This window comes from Rhinoraja longicauda, chromosome 15 (assembly GCF_053455715.1).
Source record: "Rhinoraja longicauda isolate Sanriku21f chromosome 15, sRhiLon1.1, whole genome shotgun sequence".
NCBI classification, from domain to species: Eukaryota; Metazoa; Chordata; class Chondrichthyes; order Rajiformes; family Arhynchobatidae; genus Rhinoraja; species Rhinoraja longicauda.
The window spans coordinates 10201972-10218693 of NC_135967.1; the positions used below are offsets into that span (position 1 = coordinate 10201972).

The 16722-nt window shown below is 44.4% G+C and overlaps 1 protein-coding gene across 1 annotated transcript in view; it reads left to right on the forward strand.

The window, feature by feature from the left end:
* LOC144600343 (circadian locomoter output cycles protein kaput-like) overlaps positions 1-16722 on the forward strand; it is a 140718-nt gene that overhangs the window by 45142 nt on the left and 78854 nt on the right. The gene's annotated exons all lie outside the window — the stretch shown is intronic.

The window sequence follows — 16722 nt, forward strand, 5'->3', positions numbered from 1 at the left end:
GCTATCAGGTTATTCAGATGGTTATTCAAATTGCTGGATGAAAGGTGATATCTACCTATGTGAGGAATAGTGAGGCAATTTATGTAGGAAAGAACATAATTGCAGATGCTGATTTATACTGAAGATAGATACAAAATGCTGGAGTGACGCAGTGGGTCAGGCAGCATCTCTGGAGATAAGGAGTAAGTGACGTTTCGGTTCGGAACCCTTCTTCTGAAGGGGTTTGTATGTTAATTGCTCTCAGTAGATTCTGAAGAAGGCTTTCAACCTGAAACATCACCTATTCCTTTTTTCCAGAGATGCTGCCTGACCCGCTGAGTTACTCAAGCATTTTGGGTCTCGCGAGGCAGTTTAGTTTAGAGATACTTCATGGCAACAGGCCCTCTGACCCACCGAATCCAAGCCGACCGTCGATCACCCATTCACCCAAGTTCTGTGTTATCCCACTTTCTCACCAACTCCCTGCACACCAGGGGGCAATTTACAGAGGCCCATTAAACTACAAACCCCATAGGTCTTTGGGATGTGGGAGGACACCAGAGCACCCAGAGAAATCCCACACGGTTACAGGGTGAGCGTACGAACTCCACACAGACAGCACCCGAGGTCAGGATCGCACCTGGGTCCCTGGTGCTGTGAGGCAGCAGCTGTACCATTTTAAATGAGTGGTATGCTGATAAACGGGAAAATGCTTTTACTTGTAAAGTAGTTGTAAATCTGATCAATCAGGTAGTGTTAGTGTAAGGGGATCGCTGGTCGGTGCGGACTCAGTGGGCCGAAGGGCCTGTTTCCTCGCTGAATCTTTAAACTAAAGTAAAAAACTAAGATAAGGAGAAAAGGAGTGAAGTGTAAAGCCGGAGGGACAGATATGGGGAATAGGGGGGTGGGGAAGAGGTGGGGGGGAATAAAAGGGAAATAGGGACTTGGGGATGGGAGATGAGGGAAGACAGGAAGTGTGATGGAGGTAGGCACAAGTGTGGCTTCTGTTTGCTTTGGTAATGTTCCATAATTGCTCTTGCTGGAAGTTGATTGCTCACTCTCCCTCGAGCACACAGATTTCCGTGATTCGTCCTTTTGTGTTTTTGAAGGATATTTCTTTCGAGGGGTAGTCTTTTGAGGTCTGATTAAGAACAAAAAAACCCATCTTATAGGGCAATGATAGAGTATTAAAAACAATTTCCTCTGCCCACTGCTACTTTCAATTTGCTTTCTCAGCCTTCAAACACACTGTTCATGTCTGGAGATTGATGAATGAATAGTTGTTGACATGGGTAAAGATGACAGACATGGCCACACGAGTATGAACTTGCAAGGAACTGCAGATGCTGGTTTACAAAAATAGACACAAAGTGCTGGAATAACTCAGCGGGTCAAGCAGCATCGCCAGAGAACTCTGGGGCAAGTCTGAAGAAGGAATGTCACCCATCCATGTAATCCAGAGATGCTGCCCAATCCTTTGAGTTACTCCAGCGCTTTGTATCAAGTGAGTGTAAAGTAGCATTGTCTGTCTCTCTGGCTTGTTACAAATGTTCATGCAGGACCCTGGACAGTGGTTGCCATTGTTGTGAGCTGGAGGGTAAAGTGAGGGGGCAGACGGGGTTTGCACTGTCCTCTAAAGGGGAGGGTCAGTCCCACAGGAACATTACTGAGGTGCACCTCCACATGCATGAAGTAGGACCCCATGCATTTATCGGGATGGCACAGTGGTGCTGTAGTAGAGTTGCTGCCTCACAGTTCCAGAGGCCCAGGTTCGAGCCTGACCTTGGCTGCTGTCTGTGTGGAGTTTGTACGTTCTCCCTGTAACTGCGTGGGTTTTCTCCGGGTGCTCCAGTTTCCTCCTACATCCCAAAGACGTGCAGGTTTGTAGGTTAATTGTCTAATAGGCAATAGACAATAGACAATAGGTGCAGGAGTAGGCCATTCGGCCCTTCGAGCCAGCACCACCATTCAATGTGATCATGGCTGATCATTCTCAATCAGTACCCCTTTCCTGCCTTCTCCCCATACCCCCTGACTCCGCTATCCTTAAGAGCTCTATCTAGTTCTCTCTTGAATGCATTCAGAGACTTGGCCTCCACTGCCTTCTGAGGCAGAGAATTCCACAGATTTACAACTCTCTGACTAATGTAACTAGTCCCCGATGTGTAGGATATAATTAGTGTACGGGTGATCGCTGGTCGGTACGGCCTCGGTGGGCCGATGGGCCTGTTTCCACGCTGCATCTCTAAACTATAAACTAAACTAAACTATTGTTAGAATATCAAACATTTTAATGACATTACAAACATTTAGCTCAATGCTTTTAAGCTAGGATAACAAAATGTGGAAAAAAATTAAAAGTCAGAAAATTGAAAAACAAAACCTTTGTTGAAGTAACTATGTAACAAAACATCCAGGGCTCTTTGCATTTTGAATACACACGTACTTTGTAACTTGTGATTTTGGTTCTTGGTTTTTCGTCAACCACTACCGTAACGCTGGTAAAGCTGCTACCTCACAGAGCCAGAGACCCAGGTTTTATGGATGTTAAATGTAAGGCTTTGTTACTAGTAAGATTCAGAAAATGAGTCAATGAAGACTTAGAACTTCGAATGCAAGGGTGGCAGAGCTGCTGCCTTACAGCGCCAGAGAGCCCGGTTCAATCCTGACCTCGGATGCAATCTTTATGGAGTTTCTCCCTGTAACGGCGTGGATTTCCTCCGGGTGCCCTGTTTTCCCCCCACATCCCAAAGACGTGTGGGTTTACCGGTTAGTTGGCCTCTGTAAGCTGCCCCTGGCGTGTAGGGAGTGGATGAGAAGGTCAGATAACTTAGAACTAGTGCGAACGGTTGATGGATGGTTGGAGTAGACTCAGTGGGCCAAAGGAAACGTTTCCATGCAGTAACTCTGAACTTTATATGAGCCAAATAACATTTGATGATGGCAAAAAGCGTTGAAGAAGAAACTGAGTAAGTGTTTGAAGTGGAAAGGTTGGTTGATTGAAATGATGAGAGGCGGGAGTAAGAGGCTCATGTCGAGTGTTAGTATCAGCATGGACTCGATGGGCTGAATGGCATCTTTCTCGGCTGTAAATTCCTTTTAAATCCATGCGTCATCTGGTGATTGCATTTCAATGTTTGGAGGAGAGGCAGGTGAAATTGTTTACTTTCAACCTGCCAGTCAGAATTAACAATCTGGTTTCATTCTCTACTGACATAACACAGAGACACAGTGGCACAGCAGTAGAGTTGCTGCCTTACAGCGCCAGGTTCGATCCTGACTGTGGGTGCTGTGTAAGGAGTTTGTGCATTCTACCTGTGACCTGCATGGGTTTTCTCTGGGTGCTCCAGTTTCCTCCCACTCTCCAAAGACCTACAGGTTTGTAGGTTAATTGGCTTTGGTGAAAATTGTAAAATTATCCCTAAAAAATCATCCTAAAATTGTTAGGATAGTGCTGGTGTATGGTGTGATCACTGTGTATGGCATGGACTTGGTGGGCCGAAGGGCCTGTTTCCATGCTGTATGTCTAAAGTCCAAATCTAACCACACTCCGATATATATTTTGTGACGTTTTTATTACCTCGATTAAGAAGAGAAAACTTTCTTTCCTCTTCTGAGTCTGATTCACATGTGGAAGCCATCAATGAAACAAAGTACTTCTGTAAAGTAAAAATCTGGCTCTGATAGGAAACTGTAAGCAGTAAACATATAAAATTCTTAAGGGGTTGGAGAGGCTAGATGCGGGAAGATTGTTCCAGATGTTGGGGAAGTCCAGAACCAGGGGTCACAGCTTAAGGTTAAGGGGGAAGTCTTTTAGGACCGAGATGAGAAAACATTTCTTCACACAGAGTGGTGAGTCTGTGGAATTCTCTGCCACAGAAGGTAGTTGAGGCCAGTTCATTGGCTATATTTAAGAGGGAGTTAGATGTGGCCCTTGTGGCTAAAGTGATCAGGGGGTATGGAGAGAAGGCAGGTACAGGTTACTGAGCTGGATGATCAGCCATGATCATATTGAATGGCGGTGCAGGCTCGAAGGGCCGAATGGCCTACTCCTGCACCTATTTTCTATGTTTCTATGTTTCTAAACGTTAACTTGGGAACAACTGTCGTATCTGTGTACACCTATGATGAAAATTGCAATGGAAATAAATTGCTAGGGTTTAAAGATGAATTGTGTGCTACCACATTTCCAATACTAATTAGGTTTTTCTCAGTTCAAATATTTAAAGTAACAACCTCTAGCAATCTGACATCACATCTAAGTCCTCAGAAAATGCTAAGCTTCTATAATAGGCAGATGAGCTGAAAGCTGTGAGCAGCTTCAACAGATCCACTGCAGAATGAGGGCAAACCGTGTAAACACACTGAAAAACGACGGATATGCATTGCAGATGTTTAACTTAGGGCATTTGTGATTGGTGATCAAAACAAGTTCTGTGACCGAACAAAATAATTAGTTGGCGTTGCTTGAAAAGAAATGTCCTTGCAATGTATTTTTCCATAGATGGCGCAAACCCTGGACACTTCAGGTCAGTATTCTTTTGAACTTCCTTCTCTCTAAGCTCTGGCTGTTGTGATTGTGTGAGACGGGGGTCACGTTAAACTCGGGACCGTCGGTGTGTTCATCAAGGGAGGAGCAGAGTTGCAGGCATTGAAAGCTTCAAAGACGGATCGAATTTGTTTTAGGTCTCGAGGGCTCGTGTACCCCTGCAGAGCGAGACAAAAAAAAATGGACTGAGAGCGCCTACTGTGAAAGAGAAAAGATACACTAATCGTGGGGGGTGGACAATGGAGGGAGATAACTATCTGTGCTGTATTTCTTTTTAAACTGTGGTTGTTACAGCGTGTAATTGCGTTTGGTTGAAAGTGGATGCTGAATAAATGACCTCCTGGGGTCACGATCTCAGCAACATACTGTGACAATGAAGTGCATCAGGGCTGCATCTCCAAGCCAGTCAGAGCCATCCCACCTCACTGTAACTTCACTGCTCGCACTGAGCGAGAGCTTCGAATTTGGAGCCAAGTGCTGAATTCTGAATGGAATTGTATCTCATTAAACAACGGCGCATCAGTTAATCCCCCCCCCCCCCCCCCATCGCACCCCCCACTCTATCCCCAACTTCTTGTGGAGCATCCTGTATAAATGTCATACTGCACAATATTACACATTGTCTCAGTTGGCATTTTGATGAATGCAGAATATAGAAAAAGGTTGGTGCCTTCACATGTTGCTATGGTATCAGAATTCAATATAAAGTGACTCAGTGTAATTTTGTCCGTCTATTTTATGAGGTGTTATTGTGTGCAACCTAAAATAACTCTAGTTGCCTCCTGTTGACGCACTGTATATCATTACCCGATGGCCTTGCACTTTATTTGCCCCGTTTAATATTTGTGTGTGTGCACGGTGGCGCAGCGGTAGAGTTGCTGCCTTACAGCGTCAGAGGCAAGGGTTCGAATCTGACTACGTTTGCAGTCTGTACGGAGTTTGTACATTCCCTTTGTGGCCGTGTGGGTTTTCTCCAGGTGCTCCGGTCTCCTCCCACACTCCAAAGACGTGCAGGCTCGTAGGTTAATTGGCATCAGTAAAAAAAAGTTTGTAAATTGTGCCTAGTGTGTAGGATAGTGTTAGTGTATGGGGTGATCGCTGGTACATTTAAACATTTATTTTGCTATTGCTGACTGCTCCTAACATATGACTTAGAACAAAATAGATTTGATGTAATTAACTCCTGATGCCATCCTCTATATATTGCATGTTTATAACCTAATGCACAGAAACATTTAGGAGCACAGCCCACAATAAGTATTCCCCTCGAGGCAAGATTCTTCACCATGCATGGACTTGTTAGAAGAGACCAGTCAAAACCGCGTTCCTTTACTTTGAAAAGCTTAAGGACAACTGCAGTCACAGAGAATGGATTTTCGATCCCCAGTGGGAGGTTACAAAGAGGTTATATCAGAGGAAACATTGGAGTTGGATGTAGGTCAGAGAAACAGCATGGAAACAGGTTCATCGACCCATCGAATCCATGCCGACCATCACACCAGTTCTATGTTATCCCACTTTTGCAGCCTCTCCCTACACACTAGGGGCAATTTACAGAGGCCAATTAACCCGACAAACTTGTATGACTTTGTGATGTGGGAGGAAACAGGTCACCATACCTCTTCTTCACATCCCTCACCCTGTTCCTATACCTTCTCCTTCATTTCCATCTAGGTACCCCAGAACTCCTTCCAGGTGAGACAGAGGTTCACATGCACCTCCTCAAACCTCACCTGCTGTATTTGATGCTCCCGGTGTGTGGTCACCTTTACATCGGCAAGACCAGGCGTAGACTAGGCAACCGTTTCTCCAAACACCCACTCGGTCAGCCAAGGCCTTCTGGATCTCACGGTTTCTAACCATTTTAACTCCCCTTGTTATTCCCATGTTGACCTTTCCAGTCCTGGGCCTCCTCCATTGCCAGAGTGAGGCTACACACAAAATGGAGGAACTGCACCTTATATTCCTGGATAGTTTATAACACAATGGTATGAGTGCTCCAATTTTAGGTAACTAGCCTCTAAACAAATCTCCCCCCCCCCCTCTCTTTTATCCAGCTCTCTTTCCTGAGGCCCACCTGGATGTTTCCAGTGATCTGCCTATCAATCGTCCCCTGCCCCCTGACGTATCCACCCATCACTTGCCAGGCTTTGTCCCACCCTCCACCTCCTTTCCTGCTTTCTCCCCCTTATTACAATCAGCCTGAAGAAGGGTCCCGACCCAAAACTTTGCCTGTCCATGTTTTTCAGAGATGCCACCTGACCCACTGATAAGTTGCCTCAGCACTTCGTGCCCTTTTTTAGTGAAAGGCTTTGTTTTTGCAATCTATCCTATTAAATCAGATAATACTATACCTAAATACATTTAAGCCAATCTCAAGTAAAATAGGTAGAGTGAAGGGCAAGATACAGAGAACAGAATATTGTTCTCAGCATTGTAACGTAACAATTCATCAAACGTTCACTGTTCTTTGAACTTTCCTTGTTTGCCGAAATTTATTCAAGGTGATGTTGGTACGGGAAGCAAAATAGTAAACTAATAGCTGTTTTGAAAGGAAATAAAGGTCTTGGAGAAAATGTTTACTAAAATGGTAACTCCCCGGATGGAAAAAGCAAATGTTTGAGGGCACAGCTTTAAAGGTGAGAGGGGCAAAGATTAAAGAAGATGTGTGTGGCAAGTGTTTTACACAAAGGGTGGTGAGAGTCTGGGGTGATGGTGGACATAGATTATGGTAGTGGTGCTTGAGTCACTTTTGGATAGCAATATGGATATGCATGGAATGGAGGGATTATGTGCAGACAGATAAGTGTTGGACTTGACATCATGTTTGGCACTGATATTGTAGACTGAAGGACCTGTTCTTGTGCTGTAGTGTTCCATGCTTTGTGCTCTATGTTCTATGCTTCCAGGGATAGAAATATGGAAACGTAGAAAATAGATGCAGGAGTAGGCCATTCGGCCTTTCGAGCCAGCACCGCCATTCAATATGATCATGGTTGATCATCCATGATATGATCATCAGTACCCCGTATGGGAGATAATACGATATTATTTTATACATTAGACATTGTTACGATATTATTTTATACATTAGACATTGTTGTTTAAGGTTTGTAACTACTTAGGCATTAGGCGCCTCTCTGTAACTAATTAAGGCGCTCTAGACATTCCTTACCCTTGACACGTGTCTGTAACTGCTCTACTCAGGCGGATAATTAATGGTGGAGCGAGGAGGAGAAACATATGAACCAGAATAGAAGATAATGGTGGCAGATAAAGAAAGACATAGGCCTTGGGGTGATGAATGGACGTGAGGGATGAACTAGCAGGGAAATAAGGGAGGGGAAGTATGAAGGGATGTGAGCATTGAGATAAGGATAAATTACTGAATGGGATTTAATGGTGGCGGGACAGATGGGTGACTGCAAAGAAATGAATGACTGAAGAAAGGAGTGTGGGTATGAGGTAATGTAAAGAAGATAAGGATTGGAATAATCATATAAACATAGACTGCCCGATGTACTAAGTGGGCAGTCAGATGGTTGACATCCTGATTGTTCCAGCCGTTGTTTGCAAATAAAGGCTTTTAACTTCTTGAAGAATTCTCCGTGTCATCTGCTTCATTTTGAACACCGGTAACCACGACACCCGTTCCTGCTTTCTCCCCATATCCCTTGATTCCTTTAGCCCTAAGAGCTATATCTAACTCTCTCTTGAATACATCAAGTGAATTGGCCTTCACTGCCTTCTGTGGCAGATAATTCCACAGATTCACAACTCTCTGGGTGAATAAGTTTTTCCTCATCTCAGTCCTAAATGGCCCACCCCTTATTCTTAAACTGTGACCCCTGATTCTGGACTCCCCCAACATCGGGAACATTTTTCCTGCATCTAGCCTGTCCAACCCCTTAAGAATTTTATATGTTTCTATAAGATCCCCTCTCATCCTTCTACATTCCAGTTGAGGGACTTGAGTTATGGCGAAAGGCTGGAGAAAATGGCAATTATTTTTCCATGCAGCAGAAAAGGCAGGAATCACTCCACTTCAAAATGAGGGGGGATTGTCCAGATAGGGAGGGAAGAGGGAGCAGAGAGCATTCTGGGATAGTCATGCACCAGAGGAGATAGGTTGGCAAGGGGTGACATGACAAAAACAAACCTGTTCTGCATAGCAAATGGTTTGCATCTAGCAGGTTGCTGGAGGCTGACTCAAAGAGGAATTGGGTCAGTACTTAAGGAGATAATTGCAGGTCTGCAGGGATAGTTTGCAGGAAGAGGGACCTGCCACATTTCTCCAGCAAAGGGCTGGCACAGTCCTCAAAGTCCAATCAGTCTCCTCCTCTGCCGTCATTCAATAGTTTGGTGAGAAATCTTGAGCATTCAATGCTCTAGGGTAGAACTGAGGGAGTGATGTGCAGTCACGCAATCCATCTGTGCAGGAAGGAACTGCAGATGCCACTTTATACCGAAGGCAGACACAAAGTGCTGGAGTAACTCAACAGGTCAGGCAGCGTCTCTGGGAAAAAGGAATAGGTGACGATTCGAGCCGGAACCCTTCTTCAGACATGAGAGGGTTGTGAACCAAAACGTCACCTATTCCTTTTCTCTAGAGACTGCGCCTGACCTGCTGAGATATCCAGCACTTTGTGTCTTCTTTTGTTGGAGAATCGATAGTGTATAGTTTATAGTTCAGATCTGCATTCTGGGAATCACCTTTTGTTGGAACACCTCAGTTCTCTCCTTCATAAATGTTTTACGGGTTGATGCCTTTTTAATTGTTTTCCAGTTGTTCAAAACTTTCCCCAGTTCTGATGAAGGGTCAACGACCTGAAGAATCAACTGTGATTCCTCCCCTGTGGGTACTGCTCGACCCATTGAGTGTTCTCAGATTCCCAGTAAACAGCGTAGAAATTGGTCCTTTGTCCCATAGAGTCTGAACCAATGATTGATCACATATTTACCGACCCATGCACCGACCCATTTTATCCTTCCCACATTCACACATCAAGCCTCTCATATTCCAGAGGCAACTTACAATTGCAGTTAATCTTCCAACTCAATTTGGGATGTGGGAGGAAACCAGATCACCCAAAGGAGAGCCATGTGGTCACAGGGAGAGCGTGCAAACTCCACACTGACAGCACCAGAGGTCAAGCCTTAAACTTGAGCAGCTCTACCAGATGCCCCACTGTAATATCATTCATAGATACAATCAGTTCAAACTCAAGTTCAATAGATAGAGCACAGGGGAAGATACAGAGTGAAAAATATAATTCTCAGCATTGCAGCACATCAATTCAATAGACAAAGGCCAATGTCTTCATTGGGGTACAGGTGAATCAGACCATACGCTAGCTTATGAAAGGACCATTCGGAAGCCTGATAACAGAGGGGACGAAGCTGTTCCTTGGTCAATAGACAATAGACAATAGACAATAGGTGCAGGAGGAGGCCATTCGGCCCTTCGAGCCAGCACCGCCATTCAATGTGATCATGGCTGATCATTCTCAATCAGTACCCCGTTCCTGCCTTCTCCCCATACCACCTGACTCCGCTATCCTTAAGAGCTCTATCCAGCTCTCTCTTGAATGCATTCAGAGAATTGGCCTCCACTGCCTTCTGAGGCAGAGAATTCAACAAATTCACAACTCTCTGACTGAAAAGGTTTTTCCTCATCTCAGTTCTAAATGGCCTACCCCTTATTCTTAAACTGGTCTGGTGGTGCAAGCTTTGAACCTTCTGCCAGACAGGAGCAGGGAGAAGAATAAATGACTGGGGCGGGTCAACTCTTTGATTGCGTTGGCTGCTTTTCCAAGGCAGCGTGAAGTGTAGATGGAGTCAATGCTTACTCTTGTAAATGTCTCAGATTTGGAGGCTTTTTAACTGCGGCTGTTGAGTTTATCGTGCGTGCACGTGCCGTCAATACGCATCAGTACTACAACCGTTACAGACACAGTTTTATAAACAATGTCAGTCTTTTGCCAAACCTGAAGAACAGAAGATGAATAAGTGGTGAAGGCTTTTGGCAATCGATAAGATTAAAATCAGCCTTCCTCCAGTGCTCAGTGTTGCGTCCGCAGCGTGACTTATTGTGTGGACAATTAGAGTGTGGTTCAGAGCAAGTGACTTTGGCCTTCCACCAACAACCACAACAAGCTTTAGTCGACTTATGCCATGGGGCCTACTGCTTTCTGGGAATCCCTGCTTTTTTCTTAAAGCCTATTTTAAATGTAATTGTACTCCACAAAAGGAAAGCATTTTATTACAAGAAAAAAATGGTTTGATAACAGAAAACGTGAAAGCCTTTCGTAATTACAAAGGTAGACATTTAATTCTTCTACTGTATATTTATTTTTAATGCATGTTCTCCTTATGTTAATCTGCCAGGTGCTAACTGTGCCAACTTCATTCAGAAAACTGCTCCCCCGTTAACATTTTCCACCCACTTTGGCTCTTCTGGAAATGAGCTGCTCGTTGGGCCTTTTTCAGAAGGGTGGTCGAGTCAATCACATTTCAGTCGAATTCAGACTCAGATTACTGTTTTTGTCATTTACACCAGGCTACAATGGAATTCCATGCATGCATGAAACTTCCTAGATCACACAATGTACATGATAATAATAGATATAATAATAAATACAATGCAAATGCAAAACAGCAGAATGGTGCAAAGATTATAGTCCAATATGAAATAGTGCACAAGAACAAAGTGCAAGAACAGAATAACCAGATGAGGTAGACTTAAGGATAAGGCTACATGACAGCACCTCCAGGAAGGGGGTGTGGAAGGGGTGTTGGTTCAGGAGTCTAGAGACTTTGAGTTTAGAGATACAGCACAAAAACAGGCCCTTCGGCCCACTGAGTCCAAGCCTACCAGCGATCCCTGTACCCCAGCACTATCTTACACACTAGGGGCAATTTACAATTTTGTCAAAGCCAATTAACTTACAAAGCTGTGCCTCTTTGGAGTGTGGGAGAAAACCCACGCGATCACAGGGAAAACGTACAAACTCCGTGCAGACAACACCCGTTGTCAGGGTCGAACCTGGGTCTCTGGCGCTGTAAGGCAGCAGCTCTACCACTATGCTGCCCCAAGATCTTTCGTCGAGTTAACATTAAGGGCTAGGTTGATGTTCTGACACCATGACGCAAGGTTCCCAACTTCATTCCTGCAGACCGTCTCAGCACTATTGTAGGTCTGGCCAAATTGAGGTTCTAGCTGGGGCTTTTCAGAGGACGGGTGGATCAATCACAATCTCGTTGGTCTGGAGTTACATGTAGGCAAGTCTGGGTCAAGGATGGCAGACTTTCATTCTCCAAAGAATAATAATAAACCTCTCGACTTTTCTCACAATCAAGTAATTTCATGGTCACCTTTAATGACACTAGAATTTAATTAACTCAACTAAATATGAATTTATTTGACATCTAAATTCCTCTCATACATTGCGAATAAATTCCGTCTTGCAAAGTTTATGTGGAATATATGTTTTTGAGTGTTGTATAGTTTTGTTTATGTCTGTGTACCCATGATGTGGCAACATTTTCATTGTACCTGTAGGATGGCACGGTGGCGCAGCGGTAAAGTTGCTGCCTTGCAGCACCAGGGACATGGGTTCGATCCTAACTACGGGCGCTGTCTGTACGGAGTTTGTACGTTCTCCCTGTGAAAGCGTGCGTTTTCTCCGGGTGCTCTGGTTTCCTCCCACATTCCAAAGACATGCAGGGTTTGTAGGTTAATTGGCTTCTGTAAATTGCCCCTAGTGTGTAGAACAGTACTAGTGTACGGGTGAGTGTTGGTTGGTGTGGAGTCGGTGCGCTGAATGGCCTGTTTTCACACTGTATCTCAAAACGAAACTAATCTACCTCACCGTGCTTATGCGTATGATGATAAATTTGATTGGACTTGAGTGGTTAATATCCATTCTTTGTTTGACCATCTTTCTGCAAGGCACCTTGTATGAGGTTTTGATTTAGATTTAGATTTAGAGAAACAGGCCCTTCGGCCCACCGAGTCCGCGCCGCCCAGCGATCCCCGCACATTAACACTATCTTACACACACTAGGGACAATTTTTTTTTACATTTACCCAGTCAATTAACCTGCATACCTGTACGTCTTTGGAGTGTGGGAGGAAACCGAAGATCTCGGAGAAAACCCACGCAGGTCATGGGGAGAACGTACAAACTCTGTACAGATGGTGCCCGTAGTCAGGATCGAACCTGAGTCTCCGGCGCTGTATTCGCTGTAAGGCAGCAACTCTACCGCTGCGCCACCGTGCCGCCATTAATTAAAGATGCAGCAAAAGCAGCATAAGTGCATTTGATGGATCGATCCACTTCGATGTTCATGCATTCTTATAGATTGCCTTCCTCCTATGATCAACCTCAGTATGTCCAAGAGCAGCTGAATCACGAGCATGCACCTTCCACAGGCCATAATTCTACCATCTACATGTGCATCAAAGGCATGTATTTTGCATCGAGACAAAAACAAAATGAGTGCTTGTGACTTCCCTTTGAGAGGGGTGCAGTGTGCTATATATGGAACTCAGTTCTCTGTTTAGCAACAGCATTTGATGGTTTTAGCGTGCTACACATAGACAAGATAAATCCGTTCGATGACGATAAACAGAACTCATAATCCAATCATAGACATTCTTTGTTCGACTGTGGCGAAGAAGAGACTAATATTACCTCTCCTTAGAACAAATTCAATCTTTTTGACTATTTCAAGAACTAAAGCTGACTTGATTCTTATTGGTGTGACATTAGCCCAGCGCTGAACCTGATGCTTTAGTTATAATTAGCTGCTGTAAACAGAATCGTTAAATAAATTACACATAGAGTCCTCGGGGCCTTTGATGAACCGAAAACTACTGGTTACGTGAAAAACAAAAACGCGCTCAGAAATCTTTCAACGCATGTATGTCAAGGTGGGAGAGTGAATGCATACTTCGACGCCACCAACCCAGCGTCTAATTAGACACTTGCACAAAAAATGACTCACCTCATCTCTTGAACATGCCGCCAGAAAATTTTGTGAGAATTAAGACTGTGGATGTTCTCTCGATTGTTCTGAATACAGAGATTAATCTAATTTAGTTAAGAGCTTACAACCTATGCTAAACCACTGAGCTATTTTTATTAGACTACTTGCAAGCAATAAAATATAAAGGGCACCATGCTAACTAATCGCCATTACTTCTCCCAAATATGGACATCAGGGGCAATATAGACAGGGTGGCACGGTGGCACAGCGGTAGAGTTGCTGCCTTACAGCGCCAGAGACACGGGTTTGATCCTGACTACGGGTGCTGTCTGTACAGAGTTTGTACCTTCCCCCGTGACCACGTGGGTTTTCTCCGGGTGTTCTGGTTTCATCCAACAGTCAAAAGATGTACAGGTTTGACTTTGGAGGAATTGCAAGTTGTCCCTAGTGTTAGTGTGCAGGGATCGCTGGTCGGCATGGACTCAGTAGGCCGAAGGGCCTGTTTCCGCGCTGCATCTCTAAACAGTAAACTCTAGACGCATAGGATCCAAAATAGTGTGACACTGATATTCTTTGATTTAGGAAAAGGATGATTACCTCGAAAATATATTGTTAAAAAGAAATTTCATAAATCTAAAAGGCTGGAGCAAACTCGGATGCAATTTGTCACAAAAATAATTTCTTTAACTGAAGACACATGTCCCAAGGAGTTAATTATTGTGGAAATACATATATCTAACACTCATAAATGGAGGAATTACCATTTAAAGTTCCTGAGAGGATTATTTTGGCAATGAATGATGCACATTTGCAGCCCAGGAGAATTAGATGGAGGAATCCCAGACGCCAATGTGTTGGTATAGCAAAGTTAATATTAAACACTTTCCCATGGCAAGGGATGAAAAATCAGAAGAGGTAATTGGCACATCTCCCGGTGCCCAGTTATCAAAGTTGTTGCTCTTCGATAGAGGAGGCACGGTAGCGCAGCGGTAGAGTTGCTGCTTTACAGCGAATGCAGCGCCGGAGACTCAGGTTCAATCCTGACTACGGGTGCTGCACGTTCTCCCCGTGCAATCCTGACTACGGGAGTTTGTACGTTCTCCCCGTGACCTGCGTGGGTTTTCTCCGAGATCTTCGGTTTCCTCCCACACTCCAAAGACGTACAGGTATGTAGGTTAATTGGCTGGGTAAATGTAAAAATTGTCCCTAGTGGGTGTAGGATAGTGTTAATGTACGGGGATCGCTGGGCGGCATGGACTTGGAGGGCCGAAAAGGCCTGTTTCCGGCTGTATATATATGATATGATATGATATGATAGGAGATCTCCCCATCTTTGGTGGCAAATGTTGACTGAGAACTGAGGGGAAGCAGACTAAAGAAACAATTCTTGCCAAACAAAAAATAAATTTAGGCAGCATCTGTGGAAGGGATGTCCAGCCGACATTTCAGGTCGGGATCCTTCTTGTCCATTCCTTCCATAGATACTGTCTGACCCACTGGGTTCCTCCATCACTTTGTATTTTGCTCAAAATTTCAGCATCTGCAGCTCCTTGTGTCTCCTTTAATGACAAAGGATAATGCATGGTGGTATCAGAAGATCAAAAAACTTTGGTGGGCCCGGGGAATTTCCCAGGAAATTTAAATTTAAGACATTTAGGCAGGTACGTACATGGACGGGGAAGGTTGAGAGGGGTATGGGGCAAATGCGGGTAAATGGGACTAGTTCAGATGGAGTATCTTGGTCGCGTGGACCAGTTGGGCTGAAGGGGCTGTTTCCGTGCTGCATGACTATAACATGATGTCCCATTACACCACAAGTGTTTCGCTCTCCATCCAACTGCAAATTTTCTGCTGGTAGTTGAAAAGATGAATCTTTGAAATCCGGAGCAAAGAACAAACTACTGGAGAAACTCAGTGAATCAGGCTCCATCTGTGGAACTGGAACAGGATGAGTCCTTTTCCCGCAGGCGTTTAGGTTGCAGTGAGTTGTCTGTAAAACCTGGGCAATAGGAACCACCAGGTTGAGAGAAGTGAAGTAGAACTTTCAGTATTCATTGCCGCAGAATGGTAATCGCACTTCAGTCCACTGAGTGCACCAACAATCCTGCACCCACTTACACTGGCTCACTCGATTCCCCCACATGCCCCACAGCTCAGTGGCACAGCAGGTAGAGCTGCTGCCCCACAACGTCAGAGACCCTGGGTTCGATCCTGACCTCGGGTGCTGTCTGTGTGGAGTTTGCACATTCTCCCTGTGACCTCGTGGGTTTCCACCAGGTGCCCCGGATTAATTGGCCCTTAATGTGTAGGGAGTGGATGAGAAAATGGGATAACATAGAACTAGTGGTCTGTGTGGAGTCAGTGGGTCTTTCTCCTTGCTGTGGCTATAAAACTAAAAACAAAGCAAGGAGCTGCTTTCAATAGGAACCTGAGGGGTGAGTTTTTCACACAAAGAGTGGTGGGTGTATGGAACGAGCTGCTGGGGGAGGTAGTTGAGGCAGGGACTATCGCAACGTTTAAGAAACATTTAGACAGGCACATGGATAGGACAGGTTTAGAGGGATATGAGTCAATTGCAGGCAAGTGGGACTAATGTAGATGGGATATGTTGGCATATGTTGGCTGGTGTGAGCAAGCTGGGCTGAAGGGCCTGTTTCCACACTGTAAGACTCTATAACTCTATAAAGCAGATTCATTACTAATCACTTTTGTTTGCCATGATATTAGTGACATCCTTCATTTTCTTAAATATACTTTCAACCTCACTTTTGTCTTTTTTTTCTCTCAACTATTAAAATAAACAGATGACTACACACATTATGGAAACTGTCTAACAGATTCCACACAGATTCCACAGAGATTTTAGTCAGTACTTTTTAAAGGACTAAAACCAAGAACAAAACCAATTCTCTACTGGAATTGGAAGTTATTTTAAGTACCCAGTAATTATTTTGCCAGATAACCTACTTCTTTAAACCGGTTAAACTGCAGATTCGCAATCTGCATAAACGAGTAATGTTTTGAAGAGATGGTACAATGCAAAGATCACTTGTTCATGGTTCTCTACCTCCAAGTCCACCTTGCTACCCATCTAAACAGTGGATTGTGTCTGCGCAGGGAGGATGACCTTTGGAAGTGCCAATTCTCATGGCAAATGTGATCATTTGAGCTTTAGAGAATTTCTTAGGAAAGTTTGTGAAGGG